The following is a 23,952-nucleotide window of genomic DNA, read 5'->3' as shown; positions in this document are numbered from 1 at the left end:
AATACAAGTGCTTCAACAAAAGGAAGGGAAGCTCCCTCAGCAAGCACTCTGTCAACGACAATAAATACTCGACCATCTTCAACAAAAACAGATACCCCCTTTCAAGTTGTAACAAATTCTGTAATATCTTCTACAACAGGTGGTGCTACTTCTGTCACTGGTAAAACTAATTTGCCAGTATCTGCAACAACTTCAGCTGTTGTTCCAAAGATTTCTTTACCAGCAACTGAAATTCCAGTCGCACAAACATTCGCTAGAACAATTACCCCAACAGAAGCTGCTACGGTCACTGTTGGAACAACTTCTTCATCTTCAAAAACCTCAGCTGATGTTACAATTTCACAGCCAGCCACAAGAAGTGTTGCTCCCATTTCACAAGCACCAACATTCGCGGGAACAGAAACCACAACAGCAGCTCCACATACAGTGTATGTTTCCATTTTGTTCTTTGGACTTAGAGATGGGGTCCTTCTAGTCCTCCCTCCCAGTTTGTCTGTCTAACCTGCGGTTCTAATCCTCATGTTATCTCTGTGTGTTTCTGCAGTGTGGGTCCAGTGTTTATCTTTGTCCGACTTGTGTTCCACACCAACAACACCGTCCCCAGTGAGAGTGATGTTCTGGCAAAGGGCAGTCCTTTCTTGAATGGTGATGAAATCCGGTTGAATAATACCGTGAGAGTGCAGAATCTCACATATGAGCGTACGTAACACGTCTACACACCGTATCTTTTCCACTGTCCCTTGGCATCTTTCAGCCATCTTTAATCCAATGCTTAAAGAGTGTAACAATAATATTATTCAATGTTATATTGTTTTTCTTGTAATTTAATGAATTGTGACTCAGTCATGAAAACTTTTTAATGATGTTGTGAATTCTTTATACAGAGATAGCATTACAGACAATGGTGCTTGCACGTACTCTATGTGCCTCAGTGACAAAAAACAGAAATGCTATGAGAAGTTTCAATGCGAAGCCAAAGCAAAATGTGTTTTTCAAGAATCTCCTTCCAATTGATTCTTTCTCAGGATTATCAGATAATTCCTTCGCTTTGACACTGGCCTACAAGATCAATGACGTGAGCTTTCCAGAGAATGTTGAACTCAGGACAGAGACGCAAGCACGCATTCAGGACTCTGTCAACAACTTGGTAAGCCTAGCATATCGGCATGCAGCACAGTAAAGTAGCAACAAACAGACTTTAATTGTTGATAAGAATATTCTCTTCAGAGACCTTAAAGTTCTAAACTAGTGTCCAGCTGTTACAGTATCATGATGCATCTCTCATCCTTCCAAATTGCAGTATATTCCGTTGCCATCTTCTTGTAGATGGATGAGTAACTCCAGTCATTTCAGCGTTATTATTCAGTTGACCAATAAATCAAAGCTTGTATAGCAGTGAGTATAATTGCTTAATTTATTGATAATTTTCACTCACCTTTTCATTTCTGCTTTATCCTCCAGCTGAACGGATTGCTAAGCCAACCTAATGCAAGTCCTTTCATCTTCCCACAAGCAAATTTTACGTAAGTCACCAACTTTGGGCTCTTTGGTCTGACTTTGTTCTTTACAATATTGAAATATCATCATTGAAAAAAGTTACAAATTTATCATTGTGGTAAAATCAACTAAAAGTACAATTGATAAGCATGGGGCAAATCTTATTAATTCTGTCTTTACACATCGTTCTGCAGCCACCTGCCCAACGAGATTCGTGCTAATGTGGAGTATGTCTTTCGGGAAGGTGACATCAACCAACCAAGCAAGTTCCTGGCTGCGATACTGGCAGTTAGTGGTAAGTTACCCCTGGCACCCATCAACTCATGCTTAATATCATGCTATTCTTGCATCATAAAACATGATTTGCTGTAGTGCCCACCTCATTTTGGCAGAACTGACCACCCTCGGATGTACAGCTTCCCAGATTACTGTGTACTTCTATTTTCCGATTTTATGTGTTGTTTCCAAGATTGTGAATTCCCTGGACTGTGTGTTAGAGTGGAAAAGACAGTTGTGTGTTTCCTTGAAATTCACCTGTTACTGCTCCAACATCTCTGAAAATCTGCTTTTTTGCAGGATAACGTTTCTACTTTAGTTATGTTTGTGTCTCATTGTTTCTGCACTTTCATGTCTTGCCACCATTACAGCTTCCCCTGCCATTGCTACAACGAGTTCTCCAGCAGTGACCACCACAGCAGCTCCATATACAGTGTATGTTTCCATTATTATCTTTGGTTTTATAGTTGGGGACCTGCCAGTGAAATAATTTCTCTGTCCAACCTGCTGTTTGATGGACTTCTAATGCTAATGTTATCTCCATGTGTTTCTGCAGTGTGGGTCCAGTTTTTATCTTTGTCCGACTTGTGTTCCACACCAACAACACCGTCCCCAGTGAGAGTGATGTTCTGGCAAAGGGCAGTCCTTTCTTGAATGGTGATGAAATCCGGTTGAATGATACCGTGAGGGTGCAGAATCTCACATATGAGCGTACGTAACACGTCTACACACCCTATCTTTTCCACTGTCCCTTGGCATCTTTCAGCCATCTTTAATCCAATGCTTTCATAGGACCTTTTTTAAAGAGTGTAACAATAATATTATTCAATGTAATATTGTATTTTTGTACTTTTATGAATTGTGACTCAGTAATAAAAACTTTTTAATGATGTCGTGAATTCTTTATACAGAGATAGCGTTACAGACGAGGGTGCTTGCACGTACTCTATGTGCCTCAGTGACAACAACAGAAATGCTATGAGAAGTTTCAATGCGAAGCCAAAGTAAAACGTGTTTTTCAAGAATCTCCTTCTAATTGATTCTTTCTCAGGATTATCAGATAATTCCTTCGCTTTGACACTGGCCTACAAGATCAATGACGTGAGCTTTCCAGAGAATGTTGAACTCAGGACAGAGACGCAAGCACGCATTCAGGACTCTGTCAACAACTTGGTAAGCCTAGCATATCGGCATGCAGCACAGTAAAGTAGCAACAAACTGACATTAATTGTTGATAAGAACATTCTCTTCAGAGACCTTAAAGGTCTAAACTACTGTCCAGCTGTTGCAGTATCATGATGCATCTCTCAGCCTTCTGAATTGCAGTATATTCCGTTGCCATCTTCCTGTAGATGCATGGGTAACTCCAGTAATTTCTGGGTTATTGTTCAGTTGACCAATGAATCAAAGTTTATCTAGCAGTGAGCATAATTTCTTAATTTGTAGATAATCTTCACTCACCTATTTATTTCCTCTTAAACCTCCAGCTGAATGGATTGCTGAACCAACCTAATGCAAGTCCTTTTACCTTCCCACAAGCAAATTTTACGTAAGTCACCAACTTTGGGCTCTTTGGTCTGACTTTGTTCTTTACAATATTGACATATCATCATTGAGAAAAGTTGCAAATGTACCATTGTGGTAAAATAAACTAAAAGTACAATTGATCAGCATGGGGCAAACCTCTGAAATTCTACCTTTACACATCTTTCTGCAGCCACCTGCCCAACGAGATTCATGCCAATGTGGAGTATGTCTTTCGGGAAGGTGACATCAACCAACCAAGCAACTTCCTGGCTGCGATACTGGCAGTTAGTGGTAAGTTACCCCTGGCACCCATCAACTCATGCTAAACGTCATGCTGTTCTTGCATCATAAAACATGATTTGCTGTAGTGCCCACCTCATTTTGGCAGAACTGACCACTCTCGGATGTACAGCTTCCCAGATTACTGTGTACTTCCATTTTACGATTTTATGTGCTGTTTCCAAGATTGTGAATTCCCTGTACTGTGAGTTAGAGTGGAAAGGACAGTTGTGTGTTTCCTTGAAATTCACCTGTTTCCGCTCCAACATCTCTGAAAATCTGCTTTTTTGCAGGATAACGTTTCTAATTTAGTTATGTTTGTGTCTCATGGTTTCTGCACTTTCATGTCTTGCCACCATTACAGCTTCCCCTGCCATTGCTACAACGAGTTCTCCAGCAGTGACCACCACAGCAGCTCCATATACAGTGTATGTTTCCATTATTATCTTTGGTTTTGTAGTTGGGGACCTGCCAGTGAAATAATTTCTCTGTCCAACCTGCTGTTTGATGGACTTCTAATGCTAATGTTATCTCCATGTGTTTCTGCAGTGTGGGTCCAGTTTTTATCTTTGTCCGACTTGTGTTCCACACCAACAACACCGTCCCCAGTGAGAGTGATGTTCTGGCAAAGGGCAGTCCTTTCTTGAATGGTGACGAAATCCGGTTGAATGATACCGTGAGGGTGCAGAATCTCACATATGAGCGTACGTAACACGTCTACACACCCTATCTTTTCCACTGTCCCTTGGCATCTTTCAGCCATCTTTAATCCAATGCTTTCATAGGACCTTTTTTAAAGAGTGTAACAATAATATTATTCAATGTAATATTGTATTTTTGTACTTTTATGAATTGTGACTCAGTAATAAAAACTTTTTAATGATGTCGTGAATTCTTTATACAGAGATAGCGTTACAGACGAGGGTGCTTGCACGTACTCTATGTGCCTCAGTGACAACAACAGAAATGCTATGAGAAGTTTCAATGCGAAGCCAAAGCAAAACGTGTTTTTCAAGAATCTCCTTCTAATTGATTCTTTCTCAGGATTATCAGATAATTCCTTCGCTTTGACACTGGCCTACAAGATCAATGACGTGAGCTTTCCAGAGAATGTTGAACTCAGGACAGAGACGCAAGCACGCATTCAGGACTCTGTCAACAACTTGGTAAGCCTAGCATATCGGCATGCAGCACAGTAAAGTAGCAACAAACTGACATTAATTGTTGATAAGAACATTCTCTTCAGAGACCTTAAAGGTCTAAACTACTGTCCAGCTGTTGCAGTATCATGATGCATCTCTCAGCCTTCTGAATTGCAGTATATTCCGTTGCCATCTTCCTGTAGATGCATGGGTAACTCCAGTAATTTCTGGGTTATTGTTCAGTTGACCAATGACTCAAAGTTCATCTAGCAGTGAGCATAATTTCTTAATTTGTAGATAATCTTCACTCACCTATTTATTTCCTCTTAAACCTCCAGCTGAATGGATTGCTGAACCAACCTAATGCAAGTCCTTTTACCTTCCCACAAGCAAATTTTACGTAAGTCACCAACTTTGGGCTCTTTGGTCTGACTTTGTTCTTTACAATATTGACATATCATCATTGAGAAAAGTTGCAAATGTACCATTGTGGTAAAATAAACTAAAAGTACAATTGATCAGCATGGGGCAAACCTCTGAAATTCTACCTTTACACATCTTTCTGCAGCCACCTGCCCAACGAGATTCATGCCAATGTGGAGTATGTCTTTCGGGAAGGTGACATCAACCAACCAAGCAACTTCCTGGCTGCGATACTGGCAGTTAGTGGTAAGTTACCCCTGGCACCCATCAACTCATGCTAAACGTCATGCTGTTCTTGCATCATAAAACATGATTTGCTGTAGTGCCCACCTCATTTTGGCAGAACTGACCACTCTCGGATGTACAGCTTCCCAGATTACTGTGTACTTCCATTTTACGATTTTATGTGCTGTTTCCAAGATTGTGAATTCCCTGTACTGTGAGTTAGAGTGGAAAGGACAGTTCTGTGTTTCCTTGAAATTCACCTGTTTCCGCTCCAACATCTTTGAAAATCTGCTTTTTTGCAGGATAACGTTTCTAATTTAGTTATGTTTGTGTCTCATTGTTTCTGCACTTTCATGTCTTGCCACCATTACAGCTTCCCCTGCCATTGCTACAACGAGTTCTCCAGCAGTGACCACCACAGCAGCTCCATATACAGTGTATGTTTCCATTATTATCTTTGGTTTTGTAGTTGGGGACCTGCCAGTGAAATAATTTCTCTGTCCAACCTGCTGTTTGATGGACTTCTAATGCTAATGTTATCTCCATGTGTTTCTGCAGTGTGGGTCCAGTTTTTATCTTTGTCCGACTTGTGTTCCACACCAACAACACCGTCCCCAGTGAGAGTGATGTTCTGGCAAAGGGCAGTCCTTTCTTGAATGGTGATGAAATCCGGTTGAATGATACCGTGAGGGTGCAGAATCTCACATATGAGCGTACGTAACACGTCTACACACCCTATCTTTTCCACTGTCCCTTGGCATCTTTCAGCCATCTTTAATCCAATGCTTTCATAGGACCTTTTTTAAAGAGTGTAACAATAATATTATTCAATGTAATATTGTATTTTTGTACTTTTATGAATTGTGACTCAGTAATAAAAACTTTTTAATGATGTCGTGAATTCTTTATACAGAGATAGCGTTACAGACGAGGGTGCTTGCACGTACTCTATGTGCCTCAGTGACAACAACAGAAATGCTATGAGAAGTTTCAATGCGAAGCCAAAGCAAAACGTGTTTTTCAAGAATCTCCTTCTAATTGATTCTTTCTCAGGATTATCAGATAATTCCTTCGCTTTGACACTGGCCTACAAGATCAATGACGTGAGCTTTCCAGAGAATGTTGAACTCAGGACAGAGACGCAAGCACGCATTCAGGACTCTGTCAACAACTTGGTAAGCCTAGCATATCGGCATGCAGCACAGTAAAGTAGCAACAAACAGACATTAATTGTTGATAAGAACATTCTCTTCAGAGACCTTAAAGGTCTAAACTACTGTCCAGCTGTTGCAGTATCATGATGCATCTCAAAGCCTTCTGAATTGCAGTATATTCCGTTGCCATCTTCCTGTAGATGCATGGGTAACTCCAGTCATTTCTGGGTTATTGTTCAGTTGACCAATGAATCAAAGTTTATCTAGCAGTGAGCATAATTTCTTAATTTGTAGATAATCTTCACTCACCTATTTATTTCCTCTTAAACCTCCAGCTGAATGGATTGCTGAACCAACCTAATGCAAGTCCTTTTACCTTCCCACAAGCAAATTTTACGTAAGTCACCAACTTTGGGCTCTTTGGTCTGACTTTGTTCTTTACAATATTGACATATCATCATTGAGAAAAGTTGCAAATGTACCATTGTGGTAAAATAAACTAAAAGTACAATTGATCAGCATGGGGCAAACCTCTGAAATTCTACCTTTACACATCTTTCTGCAGCCACCTGCCCAACGAGATTCATGCCAATGTGGAGTATGTCTTTCGGGAAGGTGACATCAACCAACCAAGCAACTTCCTGGCTGCGATACTGGCAGTTAGTGGTAAGTTACCCCTGGCACCCATCAACTCATGCTAAACGTCATGCTGTTCTTGCATCATAAAACATGATTTGCTGTAGTGCCCACCTCATTTTGGCAGAACTGACCACTCTCGGATGTACAGCTTCCCAGATTACTGTGTACTTCCATTTTACGATTTTATGTGCTGTTTCCAAGATTGTGAATTCCCTGTACTGTGAGTTAGAGTGGAAAGGACAGTTGTGTGTTTCCTTGAAATTCACCTGTTTCCGCTCCAACATCTCTGAAAATCTGCTTTTTTGCAGGATAACGTTTCTAATTTAGTTATGTTTGTGTCTCATTGTTTCTGCACTTTCATGTCTTGCCACCATTACAGCTTCCCCTGCCATTGCTACAACGAGTTCTCCAGCAGTGACCACCACAGCAGCTCCATATACAGTGTATGTTTCCATTATTATCTTTGGTTTTGTAGTTGGGGACCTGCCAGTGAAATAATTTCTCTGTCCAACCTGCTGTTTGATGGACTTCTAATGCTAATGTTATCTCCATGTGTTTCTGCAGTGTGGGTCCAGTTTTTATCTTTGTCCGACTTGTGTTCCACACCAACAACACCGTCCCCAGTGAGAGTGATGTTCTGGCAAAGGGCAGTCCTTTCTTGAATGGTGATGAAATCCGGTTGAATGATACCGTGAGGGTGCAGAATCTCACATATGAGCGTACGTAACACGTCTACACACCCTATCTTTTCCACTGTCCCTTGGCATCTTTCAGCCTTCTTTAATCCAATGCTTTCATAGGACCTTTTTTAAAGAGTGTAACAATAATATTATTCAATGTAATATTGTATTTTTGTACTTTTATGAATTGTGACTCAGTAATAAAAACTTTTTAATGATGTCGTGAATTCTTTATACAGAGATAGCGTTACAGACGAGGGTGCTTGCACGTACTCTATGTGCCTCAGTGACAACAACAGAAATGCTATGAGAAGTTTCAATGCGAAGCCAAAGCAAAACGTGTTTTTGAAAAATCTCCTTCTAATTGATTCTTTCTCAGGATTATCAGATAATTCCTTCGCTTTGACACTGGCCTACAAGATCAATGACGTGAGCTTTCCAGAGAATGTTGAACTCAGGACAGAGACGCAAGCACGCATTCAGGACTCTGTCAACAACTTGGTAAGCCTAGCATATCGGCATGCAGCACAGTAAAGTAGCAACAAACTGACATTAATTGTTGATAAGAACATTCTCTTCAGAGACCTTAAAGGCCTAAACTACTGTCCAGCTGTTGCAGTATCATGATGCATCTCTCAGCCTTCTGAATTGCAGTATATTCCGTTGCCATCTTCCTGTAGATGCATGGGTAACTCCAGTAATTTCTGGGTTATTGTTCAGTTGACCAATGAATCAAAGTTTATCTAGCAGTGAGCATAATTTCTTAATTTGTAGATAATCTTCACTCACCTATTTATTTCCTCTTAAACCTCCAGCTGAATGGATTGCTGAACCAACCTAATGCAAGTCCTTTTACCTTCCCACAAGCAAATTTTACGTAAGTCACCAACTTTGGGCTCTTTGGTCTGACTTTGTTCTTTACAATATTGACATATCATCATTGAGAAAAGTTGCAAATGTACCATTGTGGTAAAATAAACTAAAAGTACAATTGATCAGCATGGGGCAAACCTCTGAAATTCTACCTTTACACATCTTTCTGCAGCCACCTGCCCAACGAGATTCATGCCAATGTGGAGTATGTCTTTCGGGAAGGTGACATCAACCAACCAAGCAACTTCCTGGCTGCGATACTGGCAGTTAGTGGTAAGTTACCCCTGGCACCCATCAACTCATGCTAAACGTCATGCTGTTCTTGCATCATAAAACATGATTTGCTGTAGTGCCCACCTCATTTTGGCAGAACTGACCACTCTCGGATGTACAGCTTCCCAGATTACTTTGTACTTCCATTTTACGATTTTATGTGCTGTTTCCAAGATTGTGAATTCCCTGTACTGTGAGTTAGAGTGGAAAGGACAGTTGTGTGTTTCCTTGAAATTCACCTGTTTCCGCTCCAACATCTCTGAAAATCTGCTTTTTTGCAGGATAACGTTTCTAATTTAGTTATGTTTGTGTCTCATTGTTTCTGCACTTTCATGTCTTGCCACCATTACAGCTTCCCCTGCCATCGCTACAACGAGTTCTCCAGCAGTGACCACCACAGCAGCTCCATATACAGTGTATGTTTCCATTATTATCTTTGGTTTTGTAGTTGGGGACCTGCCAGTGAAATAATTTCTCTGTCCAACCTGCTGTTTGATGGACTTCTAATGCTAATGTTATCTCCATGTGTTTCTGCAGTGTGGGTCCAGTTTTTATCTTTGTCCGACTTGTGTTCCACACAAACAACACCGTCCCCAGTGAGAGTGATGTTCTGGCAAAGGGCAGTCCTTTCTTGAATGGTGATGAAATCCGGTTGAATGATACCGTGAGGGTGCAGAATCTCACATATCAGCGTACGTAACACGTCTACACACCCCATCCTTTCCACTGTCCCTTGGCATCTTTCAGCCATCTTTAATCCAATGCTTTCATTGGACCTTTTTTAAAGAGTGTAACAATAATATTATTCAATGTTATATTGTTTTTCTTGTAATTTAATGAATTGTGACTCAGTCATGAAAATTTTTAATGATGTTGTGAATTCTTTATACAGAGATTGCATTACAGACGATGGTGCTTGCACGTACTCTATGTGCCTCAGTGACAAAAAACAGAAATGCTATGAGAAGTTTCAATGTGAAGCCAAAGCAAAATGTGTTTTTCAAGAATCTCCTTCCAATTGATTCTTTCTCAGGATTATCAGATAATTCCTTCGCTTTGACACTGGCCTACAAGATCAATGACGTGAGCTTTCCAGAGAATGTTGAACTCAGGACAGAGACGCAAGCACGCATTCAGGACTCTGTCAACAACTTGGTAAGCCTAGCATATCGGCATGCAGCACAGTAAAGTAGCAACAAACAGACTTTAATTGTTGATAAGAATATTCTCTTCAGAGACCTTAAAGTTCTAAACTAGTGTCCAGCTGTTACAGTATCATGATGCATCTCTCATCCTTCTGAAATTGCAGTATATTCCGTTGCCATCTTCCTGTAGATGCATGAGTAACTCCAGTCATTTCAGCGTTATTATTCAGTTGACCAATAAATCAAAGCTTGTATAGCAGTGAGTATAATTTCTTAATTTATTGATAATCTTTCACTCATCTATTTATTTCTGCTTTAATCCTCCAGCTGAACGGATTGCTAAGCCAACCTAATGCAAGTCCTTTCATCTTCCCACAAGCAAATTTTACGTAAGTCACCAACGTTGGGCTCTTTGGTCTGACTTTGTTCTTTACAATATTGACATATCATCATTGAAAAAAGTTACAAATTTATCATTGTGGTAAAATCAACTAAAAGTACAATTGATAAGCATGGGGCAAATCTTATTAATTCTGTCTTTACACATCGTTCTGCAGCCACCTGGCCAACGAGATTCGTGCTAATGTGGAGTATGTCTTTCGGGAAGGTGACATCAACCAACCAAGCAACTTCCTGGCTGCGATACTGGCAGTTAGTGGTAAGTTACCCCTGGCACCCATCAACTCATGCTAAACGTCATGCTGTTCTTGCATCATAAAACATGATTTGCTGTAGTGCCCACCTCATTATGGCAGAACTGACCACTCTCGGATGTACAGCTTCCCAGATTACTGTGTACTTCCATTTTACGATTTTATGTGCTGTTTCCAAGATTGTGAATTCCCTGTACTGTGAGTTAGAGTGGAAAGGACAGTTGTGTGTTTCCTTGAAATTCACCTGTTTCCGCTCCAACATCTCTGAAAATCTGCTTTTTTGCAGGATAACGTTTCTAATTTAGTTATGTTTGTGTCTCATTGTTTCTGCACTTTCATGTCTTGCCACCATTACAGCTTCCCCTGCCATTGCTACAACGAGTTCTCCAGCAGTGACCACCACAGCAGCTCCATATACAGTGTATGTTTCCATTATTATCTTTGGTTTTGTAGTTGGGGACCTGCCAGTGAAATAATTTCTCTGTCCAACTTGCTGTTTGATGGACTTCTAATGCTAATGTTATCTCCATGTGTTTCTGCAGTGTGGGTCCAGTTTTTATCTTTGTCCGACTTGTGTTCCACACCAACAACACCGTCCCCAGTGAGAGTGATGTTCTGGCAAAGGGCAGTCCTTTCTTGAATGGTGATGAAATCCGGTTGAATGATACCGTGAGGGTGCAGAATCTCACATATGAGCGTACGTAACACGTCTACACACCCTATCTTTTCCACTGTCCCTTGGCATCTTTCAGCCATCTTTAATCCAATGCTTTCATAGGACCTTTTTTAAAGAGTGTAACAATAATATTATTCAATGTAATATTGTATTTTTGTACTTTTATGAATTGTGACTCAGTAATAAAAACTTTTTAATGATGTCGTGAATTCTTTATACAGAGATAGCGTTACAGACGAGGGTGCTTGCACGTACTCTATGTGCCTCAGTGACAACAACAGAAATGCTATGAGAAGTTTCAATGCGAAGCCAAAGCAAAACGTGTTTTTCAAGAATCTCCTTCTAATTGATTCTTTCTCAGGATTATCAGATAATTCCTTCGCTTTGACACTGGCCTACAAGATCAATGACGTGAGCTTTCCAGAGAATGTTGAACTCAGGACAGAGACGCAAGCACGCATTCAGGACTCTGTCAACAACTTGGTAAGCCTAGCATATCGGCATGCAGCACAGTAAAGTAGCAACAAACAGACATTAATTGTTGATAAGAACATTCTCTTCAGAGACCTTAAAGGTCTAAACTACTGTCCAGCTGTTGCAGTATCATGATGCATCTCTCAGCCTTCTGAATTGCAGTATATTCCGTTGCCATCTTCCTGTAGATGCATGGGTAACTCCAGTAATTTCTGGGTTATTGTTCAGTTGACCAATGAATCAAAGTTTATCTAGCAGTGAGCATAATTTCTTAATTTGTAGATAATCTTCACTCACCTATTTATTTCCTCTTAAACCTCCAGCTGAATGGATTGCTGAACCAACCTAATGCAAGTCCTTTTACCTTCCCACAAGCAACTTTTACGTAAGTCACCAACTTTGGGCTCTTTGGTCTGACTTTGTTCTTTACAATATTGACATATCATCATTGAGAAAAGTTGCAAATGTACCATTGTGGTAAAATAAACTAAAAGTACAATTGATCAGCATGGGGCAAACCTCTGAAATTCTACCTTTACACATCTTTCTGCAGCCACCTGCCCAACGAGATTCATGCCAATGTGGAGTATGTCTTTCGGGAAGGTGACATCAACCAACCAAGCAACTTCCTGGCTGCGATACTGGCAGTTAGTGGTAAGTTACCCCTGGCACCCATCAACTCATGCTAAACGTCATGCTGTTCTTGCATCATAAAACATGATTTGCTGTAGTGCCCACCTCATTTTGGCAGAACTGACCACTCTCGGATGTACAGCTTCCCAGATTACTGTGTACTTCCATTTTACGATTTTATGTGCTGTTTCCAAGATTGTGAATTCCCTGTACTGTGAGTTAGAGTGGAAAGGACAGTTGTGTGTTTCCTTGAAATTCACCTGTTTCCGCTCCAACATCTCTGAAAATCTGCTTTTTTGCAGGATAACGTTTCTAATTTAGTTATGTTTGTGTCTCATTGTTTCTGCACTTTCATGTCTTGCCACCATTACAGCTTCCCCTGCCATTGCTACAACGAGTTCTCCAGCAGTGACCACCACAGCAGCTCCATATACAGTGTATGTTTCCATTATTATCTTTGGTTTTGTAGTTGGGGACCTGCCAGTGAAATAATTTCTCTGTCCAACCTTGCTGTTTGATGGACTTCTAATGCTAATGTTATCTCCATGTGTTTCTGCAGTGTGGGTCCAGTTTTTATCTTTGTCCGACTTGTGTTCCACACCAACAACACCGTCCCCAGTGAGAGTGATGTTCTGGCAAAGGGCAGTCCATTTCTTGAATGGTGATGAAATCCGGTTGAATGATACCGTGAGGGTGCAGAATCTCACATATGAGCGTACGTAACACGTCTACACACCCTATCTTTTCCACTGTCCCTTGGCATCTTTCAGCCATCTTTAATCCAATGCTTTCATAGGACCTTTTTTAAAGAGTGTAACAATAATATTATTCAATGTAATATTGTATTTTTGTACTTTTATGAATTGTGACTCAGTAATAAAAACTTTTTAATGATGTCGTGAATTCTTTATACAGAGATAGCGTTACAGACGAGGGTGCTTGCACGTACTCTATGTGCCTCAGTGACAACAACAGAAATGCTATGAGAAGTTTCAATGCGAAGCCAAAGCAAAACGTGTTTTTCAAGAATCTCCTTCTAATTGATTCTTTCTCAGGATTATCAGATAATTCCTTCGCTTTGACACTGGCCTACAAGATCAATGACGTGAGCTTTCCAGAGAATGTTGAACTCAGGACAGAGACGCAAGCACGCATTCAGGACTCTGTCAACAACTTGGTAAGCCTAGCATATCGGCATGCAGCACAGTAAAGTAGCAACAAACTGACATTAATTGTTGATAAGAACATTCTCTTCAGAGACCTTAAAGGTCTAAACTACTGTCCAGCTGTTGCAGTATCATGATGCATCTCTCAGCCTTCTGAATTGCAGTATATTCCGTTGCCATCTTCCTGTAGATGCATGGGTAACTCCAGTAATTTCTGGGTTATTGTTCAGTTGACCAATGAATCAAAGTTTATCTAGCAGTGAGCATAATTTCTTAATTTGTAGATAATCTTCACTCACCTATTTATTTCCTCTTAAACCTCCAGCTGAATGGATTGCTGAACCAACCTAATGCAAGTCCTTTTACCTTCCCACAAGCAAATTTTACGTAAGTCACCAACTTTGGGCTCTTTGGTCTGACTTTGTTCTTTACAATATTGACATATCATCATTGAGAAAAGTTGCAAATGTACCATTGTGGTAAAATAAACTAAAAGTACAATTGATCAGCATGGGGCAAACCTCTGAAATTCTACCTTTACACATCTTTCTGCAGCCACCTGCCCAACGAGATTCATGCCAATGTGGAGTATGTCTTTCGGGAAGGTGACATCAACCAACCAAGCAACTTCCTGGCTGCGATACTGGCAGTTAGTGGTAAGTTACCCCTGGCACCCATCAACTCATGCTAAACGTCATGCTGTTCTTGCATCATAAAACATGATTTGCTGTAGTGCCCACCTCATTTTGGCAGAACTGACCACTCTCGGATGTACAGCTTCCCAGATTACTGTGTACTTCCATTTTACGATTTTATGTGCTGTTTCCAAGATTGTGAATTCCCTGTACTGTGAGTTAGAGTGGAAAGGACAGTTGTGTGTTTCCTTGAAATTCACCTGTTTCCGCTCCAACATCTCTGAAAATCTGCTTTTTTGCAGGATAACGTTTCTAATTTAGTTATGTTTGTGTCTCATTGTTTCTGCACTTTCATGTCTTGCCACCATTACAGCTTCCCCTGCCATTGCTACAACGAGTTCTCCAGCAGTGACCACCACAGCAGCTCCATATACAGTGTATGTTTCCATTATTATCTTGGTTTTGTAGTTGGGGACCTGCCAGTGAAATAATTTCTCTGTCCAACCTGCTGTTTGATGGACTTCTAATGCTAATGTTATCTCCATGTGTTTCTGCAGTGTGGGTCCAGTTTTTATCTTTGTCCGACTTGTGTTCCACACCAACAACACCGTCCCCAGTGAGAGTGATGTTCTGGCAAAGGGCAGTCCTTTCTTGAATGGTGATGAAATCCGGTTGAATGATACCGTGAGGGTGCAGAATCTCACATATGAGCGTACGTAACACGTCTACACACCCTATCTTTTCCACTGTCCCTTGGCATCTTTCAGCCATCTTTAATCCAATGCTTTCATAGGACCTTTTTTAAAGAGTGTAACAATAATATTATTCAATGTAATATTGTATTTTTGTACTTTTATGAATTGTGACTCAGTAATAAAAACTTTTTAATGATGTCGTGAATTCTTTATACAGAGATAGCGTTACAGACGAGGGTGCTTGCACGTACTCTATGTGCCTCAGTGACAACAACAGAAATGCTATGAGAAGTTTCAATGCGAAGCCAAAGCAAAACGTGTTTTTCAAGAATCTCCTTCTAATTGATTCTTTCTCAGGATTATCAGATAATTCCTTCGCTTTGACACTGGCCTACAAGATCAATGACGTGAGCTTTCCAGAGAATGTTGAACTCAGGACAGAGACGCAAGCACGCATTCAGGACTCTGTCAACAACTTGGTAAGCCTAGCATATCGGCATGCAGCACAGTAAAGTAGCAACAAACTGACATTAATTGTTGATAAGAACATTCTCTTCAGAGACCTTAAAGGTCTAAACTACTGTCCAGCTGTTGCAGTATCATGATGCATCTCTCAGCCTTCTGAATTGCAGTATATTCCGTTGCCATCTTCCTGTAGATGCATGGGTAACTCCAGTAATTTCTGGGTTATTGTTCAGTTGACCAATGAATCAAAGTTTATCTAGCAGTGAGCATAATTTCTTAACTTGTAGATAATCTTCACTCACCTATTTATTTCCTCTTAAACCTCCAGCTGAATGGATTGCTGAACCAACCTAATGCAAGTCCTTTTACCTTCCCACAAGCAAATTTTACGTAAGTCACCAACTTTGGGCTCTTTGGTCTGACTTTGTTCTTTACAATATTGACATATCATCATTGAGAAAAGTTGCAAATGTACCATTGTGGTAAATAAACTAAAAGTACAATTGATCAGCATGGGGCAAACCTCTGAAATTCTACCTTTACACATCTTTCTGCAGCCACCTGCCCAACGAGATTCATGCCAATGTGGAGTATGTCTTTCGGGAAGGTGACATCAACCAACCAAGCAACTTCCTGGCTGCGATACTGGCAGTTAGTGGTAAGTTACCCCTGGCACCCATCAACTCATGCTAAACGTCATGCTGTTCTTGCATCATAAAACATGATTTGCTGTAGTGCCCACCTCATTTTGGCAGAACTGACCACTCTCGGATGTACAGCTTCCCAGATTACTGTGTACTTCCATTTTACGATTTTATGTGCTGTTTCCAAGATTGTGAATTCCCTGTACTGTGAGTTAGAGTGGAAAGGACAGTTGTGTGTTTCCTTGAAATTCACCTGTTTCCGCTCCAACATCTCTGAAAATCTGCTTTTTTGCAGGATAACGTTTCTAATTTAGTTATGTTTGTGTCTCATTGTTTCTGCACTTTCATGTCTTGCCACCATTACAGCTTCCCCTGCCATTGCTACAACGAGTTCTCCAGCAGTGACCACCACAGCAGCTCCATATACAGTGTATGTTTCCATTATTATCTTTGGTTTTGTAGTTGGGGACCTGCCAGTGAAATAATTTCTCTGTCCAACCTGCTGTTTGATGGACTTCTAATGCTAATGTTATCTCCATGTGTTTCTGCAGTGTGGGTCCAGTTTTTATCTTTGTCCGACTTGTGTTCCACACCAACAACACCGTCCCCAGTGAGAGTGATGTTCTGGCAAAGGGCAGTCCTTTCTTGAATGGTGATGAAATCCGGTTGAATGATACCGTGAGGGTGCAGAATCTCACATATGAGCGTACGTAACACGTCTACACACCCTATCTTTTCCACTGTCCCTTGGCATCTTTCAGCCATCTTTAATCCAATGCTTTCATAGGACCTTTTTTAAAGAGTGTAACAATAATATTATTCAATGTAATATTGTATTTTTGTACTTTTATGAATTGTGACTCAGTAATAAAAACTTTTTAATGATGTCGTGAATTCTTTATACAGAGATAGCGTTACAGACGAGGGTGCTTGCACGTACTCTATGTGCCTCAGTGACAACAACAGAAATGCTATGAGAAGTTTCAATGCGAAGCCAAAGCAAAACGTGTTTTTCAAGAATCTCCTTCTAATTGATTCTTTCTCAGGATTATCAGATAATTCCTTCGCTTTGACACTGGCCTACAAGATCAATGACGTGAGCTTTCCAGAGAATGTTGAACTCAGGACAGAGACGCAAGCACGCATTCAGGACTCTGTCAACAACTTGGTAAGCCTAGCATATCGGCATGCAGCACAGTAAAGTAGCAACAAACTGACATTAATTGTTGATAAGAACATTCTCTTCAGAGACCTTAAAGGTCTAAACTACTGTCCAGCTGTTGCAGTATCATGATGCATCTCTCAGCCTTCTGAATTGCAGTATATTCCGTTGCCATCTTCCTGTAGATGCATGGGTAACTCCAGTAATTTCTGGGTTATTGTTCAGTTGACCAATGAATCAAAGTTTATCTAGCAGTGAGCATAATTTCTTAATTTGTAGATAATCTTCACTCACCTATTTATTTCCTCTTAAACCTCCAGCTGAATGGATTGCTGAACCAACCTAATGCAAGTCCTTTTACCTTCCCACAAGCAAATTTTACGTAAGTCACCAACTTTGGGCTCTTTGGTCTGACTTTGTTCTTTACAATATTGACATATCATCATTGAGAAAAGTTGCAAATGTACCATTGTGGTAAAATAAACTAAAAGTACAATTGATCAGCATGGGGCAAACCTCTGAAATTCTACCTTTACACATCTTTCTGCAGCCACCTGCCCAACGAGATTCATGCCAATGTGGAGTATGTCTTTCGGGAAGGTGACATCAACCAACCAAGCAACTTCCTGGCTGCGATACTGGCAGTTAGTGGTAAGTTACCCCTGGCACCCATCAACTCATGCTAAACGTCATGCTGTTCTTGCATCATAAAACATGATTTGCTGTAGTGCCCACCTCATTTTGGCAGAACTGACCACTCTCGGATGTACAGCTTCCCAGATTACTGTGTACTTCCATTTTACGATTTTATGTGCTGTTTCCAAGATTGTGAATTCCCTGTACTGTGAGTTAGAGTGGAAAGGACAGTTGTGTGTTTCCTTGAAATTCACCTGTTTCCGCTCCAACATCTCTGAAAATCTGCTTTTTTGCAGGATAACGTTTCTAATTTAGTTATGTTTGTGTCTCATTGTTTCTGCACTTTCATGTCTTGCCACCATTACAGCTTCCCCTGCCATTGCTACAACGAGTTCTCCAGCAGTGACCACCACAGCAGCTCCATATACAGTGTATGTTTCCATTATTATCTTTGGTTTTGTAGTTGGGGACCTGCCAGTGAAATAATTTCTCTGTCCAACCTGCTGTTTGATGGACTTCTAATGCTAATGTTATCTCCATGTGTTTCTGCAGTGTGGGTCCAGTTTTTATCTTTGTCCGACTTGTGTTCCACACCAACAACACCGTCCCCAGTGAGAGTGATGTTCTGGCAAAGGGCAGTCCTTTCTTGAATGGTGATGAAATCCGGTTGAATGATACCGTGAGGGTGCAGAATCTCACATATGAGCGTACGTAACACGTCTACACACCCTATCTTTTCCACTGTCCCTTGGCATCTTTCAGCCATCTTTAATCCAATGCTTTCATAGGACCTTTTTTAAAGAGTGTAACAATAATATTATTCAATGTAATATTGTATTTTTGTACTTTTATGAATTGTGACTCAGTAATAAAAACTTTTTAATGATGTCGTGAATTCTTTATACAGAGATAGCGTTACAGACGAGGGTGCTTGCACGTACTCTATGTGCCTCAGTGACAACAACAGAAATGCTATGAGAAGTTTCAATGCGAAGCCAAAGCAAAACGTGTTTTTCAAGAATCTCCTTCTAATTGATTCTTTCTCAGGATTATCAGATAATTCCTTCGCTTTGACACTGGCCTACAAGATCAATGACGTGAGCTTTCCAGAGAATGTTGAACTCAGGACAGAGACGCAAGCACGCATTCAGGACTCTGTCAACAACTTGGTAAGCCTAGCATATCGGCATGCAGCACAGTAAAGTAGCAACAAACTGACATTAATTGTTGATAAGAACATTCTCTTCAGAGACCTTAAAGGTCTAAACTACTGTCCAGCTGTTGCAGTATCATGATGCATCTCTCAGCCTTCTGAATTGCAGTATATTCCGTTGCCATCTTCCTGTAGATGCATGGGTAACTCCAGTAATTTCTGGGTTATTGTTCAGTTGACCAATGAATCAAAGTTTATCTAGCAGTGAGCATAATTTCTTAATTTGTAGATAATCTTCACTCACCTATTTATTTCCTCTTAAACCTCCAGCTGAATGGATTGCTGAACCAACCTAATGCAAGTCCTTTTACCTTCCCACAAGCAAATTTTACGTAAGTCACCAACTTTGGGCTCTTTGGTCTGACTTTGTTCTTTACAATATTGACATATCATCATTGAGAAAAGTTGCAAATGTACCATTGTGGTAAAATAAACTAAAAGTACAATTGATCAGCATGGGGCAAACCTCTGAAATTCTACCTTTACACATCTTTCTGCAGCCACCTGCCCAACGAGATTCATGCCAATGTGGAGTATGTCTTTCGGGAAGGTGACATCAACCAACCAAGCAACTTCCTGGCTGCGATACTGGCAGTTAGTGGTAAGTTACCCCTGGCACCCATCAACTCATGCTAAACGTCATGCTGTTCTTGCATCATAAAACATGATTTGCTGTAGTGCCCACCTCATTTTGGCAGAACTGACCACTCTCGGATGTACAGCTTCCCAGATTACTGTGTACTTCCATTTTACGATTTTATGTGCTGTTTCCAAGATTGTGAATTCCCTGTACTGTGAGTTAGAGTGGAAAGGACAGTTGTGTGTTTCCTTGAAATTCACCTGTTTCCGCTCCAACATCTCTGAAAATCTGCTTTTTTGCAGGATAACGTTTCTAATTTAGTTATGTTTGTGTCTCATTGTTTCTGCACTTTCATGTCTTGCCACCATTACAGCTTCCCCTGCCATTGCTACAACGAGTTCTCCAGCAGTGACCACCACAGCAGCTCCATATACAGTGTATGTTTCCATTATTATCTTTGGTTTTGTAGTTGGGGACCTGCCAGTGAAATAATTTCTCTGTCCAAACTGCTGTTTGATGGACTTCTAATGCTAATGTTATCTCCATGTGTTTCTGCAGTGTGGGTCCAGTTTTTATCTTTGTCCGACTTGTGTTCCACACCAACAACACCGTCCCCAGTGAGAGTGATGTTCTGGCAAAGGGCAGTCCTTTCTTGAATGGTGATGAAATCCGGTTGAATGATACCGTGAGGGTGCAGAATCTCACATATGAGCGTACGTAACACGTCTACACACCCTATCTTTTCCACTGTCCCTTGGCATCTTTCAGCCATCTTTAATCCAATGCTTTCATAGGACCTTTTTTAAAGAGTGTAACAATAATATTATTCAATGTAATATTGTATTTTTGTACTTTTATGAATTGTGACTCAGTAATAAAAACTTTTTAATGATGTCGTGAATTCTTTATACAGAGATAGCGTTACAGACGAGGGTGCTTGCACGTACTCTATGTGCCTCAGTGACAACAACAGAAATGCTATGAGAAGTTTCAATGCGAAGCCAAAGCAAAACGTGTTTTTCAAGAATCTCCTTCTAATTGATTCTTTCTCAGGATTATCAGATAATTCCTTCGCTTTGACACTGGCCTACAAGATCAATGACGTGAGCTTTCCAGAGAATGTTGAACTCAGGACAGAGACGCAAGCACGCATTCAGGACTCTGTCAACAACTTGGTAAGCCTAGCATATCGGCATGCAGCACAGTAAAGTATCAACAAACTGACATTAATTGTTGATAAGAACATTCTCTTCAGAGACCTTAAAGGTCTAAACTACTGTCCACCTGTTGCAGTATCATGATGCATCTCTCAGCCTTCTGAATTGCAGTATATTCCGTTGCCATCTTCCTGTAGATGCATGGGTAACTCCAGTAATTTCTGGGTTATTGTTCAGTTGACCAATGAATCAAAGTTTATCTAGCAGTGAGCATAATTTCTTAACTTGTAGATAATCTTCACTCACCTATTTATTTCCTCTTAAACCTCCAGCTGAATGGATTGCTGAACCAACCTAATGCAAGTCCTTTTACCTTCCCACAAGCAAATTTTACGTAAGTCACCAACTTTGGGCTCTTTGGTCTGACTTTGTTCTTTACAATATTGACATATCATCATTGAGAAAAGTTGCAAATGTACCATTGTGGTGAAATAAACTAAAAGTACAATTGATCAGCATGGGGCAAACCTCTGAAATTCTACCTTTACACATCTTTCTGCAGCCACCTGCCCAACGAGATTCATGCCAATGTGGAGTATGTCTTTCGGGAAGGTGACATCAACCAACCAAGCAACTTCCTGGCTGCGATACTGGCAGTTAGTGGTAAGTTACCCCTGGCACCCATCAACTCATGCTAAACGTCATGCTGTTCTTGCATCATAAAACATGATTTGCTGTTGTGCCCACCTCATTTTGGCAGAACTGACCACTCTCGGATGTACAGCTTCCCAGATTACTGTGTACTTCCATTTTACGATTTTATGTGCTGTTTCCAAGATTGTGAATTCCCTGTACTGTGAGTTAGAGTGGAAAGGACAGTTGTGTGTTTCCTTGAAATTCACCTGTTTCCGCTCCAACATCTCTGAAAATCTGCTTTTTTGCAGGATAACGTTTCTAATTTAGTTATGTTTGTGTCTCATTGTTTCTGCACTTTCATGTCTTGCCACCATTACAGCTTCCCCTGCCATTGCTACAACGAGTTCTCCAGCAGTGACCACCACAGCAGCTCCATATACAGTGTATGTTTCCATTATTATCTTTGGTTTTGTAGTTGGGGACCTGCCAGTGAAATAATTTCTCTGTCCAACCTGCTGTTTGATGGACTTCTAATGCTAATGTTATCTCCATGTGTTTCTGCAGTGTGGGTCCAGTTTTTATCTTTGTCCGACTTGTGTTCCACACCAACAACACCGTCCCCAGTGAGAGTGATGTTCTGGCAAAGGGCGGTCCTTTCTTGAATGGTGATGAAATCCGGTTGAATGATACCGTGAGAGTGCAGAATCTCACATATGAGCGTACGTAACACGTCTACACACCCTATCTTTTCCACTGTCCCTTGGCATCTTTCAGCCATCTTTAATCCAATGCTTTCATAGGACCTTTTTTAAAGAGTGTAACAATAATATTATTCAATGTAATATTGTATTTTTGTACTTTTATGAATTGTGACTCAGTAATAAAAACTTTTTAATGATGTCGTGAATTCTTTATACAGAGATAGCGTTACAGACGAGGGTGCTTGCACGTACTCTATGTGCCTCAGTGACAACAACAGAAATGCTATGAGAAGTTTCAATGCGAAGCCAAAGCAAAACGTGTTTTTCAAGAATCTCCTTCTAATTGATTCTTTCTCAGGATTATCAGATAATTCCTTCGCTTTGACACTGGCCTACAAGATCAATGACGTGAGCTTTCCAGAGAATGTTGAACTCAGGACAGAGACGCAAGCACGCATTCAGGACTCTGTCAACAACTTGGTAAGCCTAGCATATCGGCATGCAGCACAGTAAAGTAGCAACAAACTGACATTAATTGTTGATAAGAACATTCTCTTCAGAGACCTTAAAGGTCTAAACTACTGTCCAGCTGTTGCAGTATCATGATGCATCTCTCAGCCTTCTGAATTGCAGTATATTCCGTTGCCATCTTCCTGTAGATGCATGGGTAACTCCAGTAATTTCTGGGTTATTGTTCAGTTGACCAATGAATCAAAGTTTATCTAGCAGTGAGCATAATTTCTTAATTTGTAGATAATCTTCACTCACCTATTTATTTCCTCTTAAACCTCCAGCTGAATGGATTGCTGAACCAACCTAATGCAAGTCCTTTTACCTTCCCACAAGCAAATTTTACGTAAGTCACCAACTTTGGGCTCTTTGGTCTGACTTTGTTCTTTACAATATTGACATATCATCATTGAGAAAAGTTGCAAATGTACCATTGTGGTAAAATAAACTAAAAGTACAATTGATCAGCATGGGGCAAACCTCTGAAATTCTACCTTTACACATCTTTCTGCAGCCACCTGCCCAACGAGATTCATGCCAATGTGGAGTATGTCTTTCGGGAAGGTGACATCAACCAACCAAGCAACTTCCTGGCTGCGATACTGGCAGTTAGTGGTAAGTTACCCCTGGCACCCATCAACTCATGCTAAACGTCATGCTGTTCTTGCATCATAAAACATGATTTGCTGTAGTGCCCACCTCATTTTGGCAGAACTGACCACTCTCGGATGTACAGCTTCCCAGATTACTGTGTACTTCCATTTTACGATTTTATGTGCTGTTTCCAAGATTGTGAATTCCCTGTACTGTGAGTTAGAGTGGAAAGGACAGTTGTGTGTTTCCTTGAAATTCACCTGTTTCCGCTCCAACATCTCTGAAAATCTGCTTTTTTGCAGGATAACGTTTCTAATTTAGTTATGTTTGTGTCTCATTGTTTCTGCACTTTCATGTCTTGCCACCATTACAGCTTCCCCTGCCATTGCTACAACGAGTTCTCCAGCAGTGACCACCACAGCAGCTCCATATACAGTGTATGTTTCCATTATTATCTTTGGTTTTGTAGTTGGGGACCTGCCAGTGAAATAATTTCTCTGTCCAACCTGCTGTTTGATGGACTTCTAATGCTAATGTTATCTCCATGTGTTTCTGCAGTGTGGGTCCAGTTTTTATCTTTGTCCGACTT

At 40.6% G+C, this 23,952-nt stretch overlaps 10 long non-coding RNA genes across 10 annotated transcripts; all 10 read left to right on the top strand.

The window, feature by feature from the left end:
• The first annotated feature begins 1,461 nt into the window (after positions 1-1,461).
• LOC118226876 lies at positions 1,462-2,197 on the top strand. Its single transcript, XR_004765122.1, has 3 exons — positions 1,462-1,523; positions 1,692-1,792; positions 2,145-2,197. It is a non-coding gene; the product is annotated as an uncharacterized LOC118226876 (long non-coding RNA).
• A 3,769-nt stretch (positions 2,198-5,966) lies between these two features.
• On the top strand, positions 5,967-7,596 carry LOC118226869. The gene is made up of 5 exons (XR_004765115.1): positions 5,967-6,082; positions 6,423-6,544; positions 6,859-6,920; positions 7,089-7,189; positions 7,542-7,596. It is a non-coding gene; the product is annotated as an uncharacterized LOC118226869 (long non-coding RNA).
• A 169-nt stretch (positions 7,597-7,765) lies between these two features.
• Positions 7,766-8,993, top strand: LOC118226872. Its single transcript, XR_004765118.1, has 4 exons — positions 7,766-7,881; positions 8,222-8,343; positions 8,658-8,719; positions 8,888-8,993. It is a non-coding gene; the product is annotated as an uncharacterized LOC118226872 (long non-coding RNA).
• Positions 8,994-11,367: 2,374 nt separating this feature from the next.
• LOC118226874 lies at positions 11,368-12,309 on the top strand. The gene is made up of 3 exons (XR_004765120.1): positions 11,368-11,483; positions 11,824-11,945; positions 12,260-12,309. It is a non-coding gene; the product is annotated as an uncharacterized LOC118226874 (long non-coding RNA).
• A 914-nt stretch (positions 12,310-13,223) lies between these two features.
• On the top strand, positions 13,224-14,798 carry LOC118226871. Its single transcript, XR_004765117.1, has 5 exons — positions 13,224-13,284; positions 13,625-13,746; positions 14,061-14,122; positions 14,291-14,391; positions 14,744-14,798. It is a non-coding gene; the product is annotated as an uncharacterized LOC118226871 (long non-coding RNA).
• A 168-nt stretch (positions 14,799-14,966) lies between these two features.
• Positions 14,967-16,595, top strand: LOC118226868. Its single transcript, XR_004765114.1, has 5 exons — positions 14,967-15,082; positions 15,423-15,544; positions 15,859-15,920; positions 16,088-16,188; positions 16,541-16,595. It is a non-coding gene; the product is annotated as an uncharacterized LOC118226868 (long non-coding RNA).
• Positions 16,596-16,764: 169 nt separating this feature from the next.
• On the top strand, positions 16,765-18,394 carry LOC118226867. Its single transcript, XR_004765113.1, has 5 exons — positions 16,765-16,880; positions 17,221-17,342; positions 17,657-17,718; positions 17,887-17,987; positions 18,340-18,394. It is a non-coding gene; the product is annotated as an uncharacterized LOC118226867 (long non-coding RNA).
• Positions 18,395-18,563: 169 nt separating this feature from the next.
• Positions 18,564-20,193, top strand: LOC118226866. The gene is made up of 5 exons (XR_004765112.1): positions 18,564-18,679; positions 19,020-19,141; positions 19,456-19,517; positions 19,686-19,786; positions 20,139-20,193. It is a non-coding gene; the product is annotated as an uncharacterized LOC118226866 (long non-coding RNA).
• Positions 20,194-20,362: 169 nt separating this feature from the next.
• On the top strand, positions 20,363-21,992 carry LOC118226865. The gene is made up of 5 exons (XR_004765111.1): positions 20,363-20,478; positions 20,819-20,940; positions 21,255-21,316; positions 21,485-21,585; positions 21,938-21,992. It is a non-coding gene; the product is annotated as an uncharacterized LOC118226865 (long non-coding RNA).
• A 195-nt stretch (positions 21,993-22,187) lies between these two features.
• Positions 22,188-23,791, top strand: LOC118226870. Its single transcript, XR_004765116.1, has 5 exons — positions 22,188-22,277; positions 22,618-22,739; positions 23,054-23,115; positions 23,284-23,384; positions 23,737-23,791. It is a non-coding gene; the product is annotated as an uncharacterized LOC118226870 (long non-coding RNA).
• Positions 23,792-23,952: the final 161 nt, after the last annotated feature.

Source organism: Anguilla anguilla, chromosome 5 (genome assembly GCF_013347855.1).
Source record: "Anguilla anguilla isolate fAngAng1 chromosome 5, fAngAng1.pri, whole genome shotgun sequence".
NCBI classification, from domain to species: domain Eukaryota; kingdom Metazoa; phylum Chordata; class Actinopteri; order Anguilliformes; family Anguillidae; genus Anguilla; species Anguilla anguilla.
This window is presented reverse-complemented; position numbering and strand designations above follow the sequence as displayed.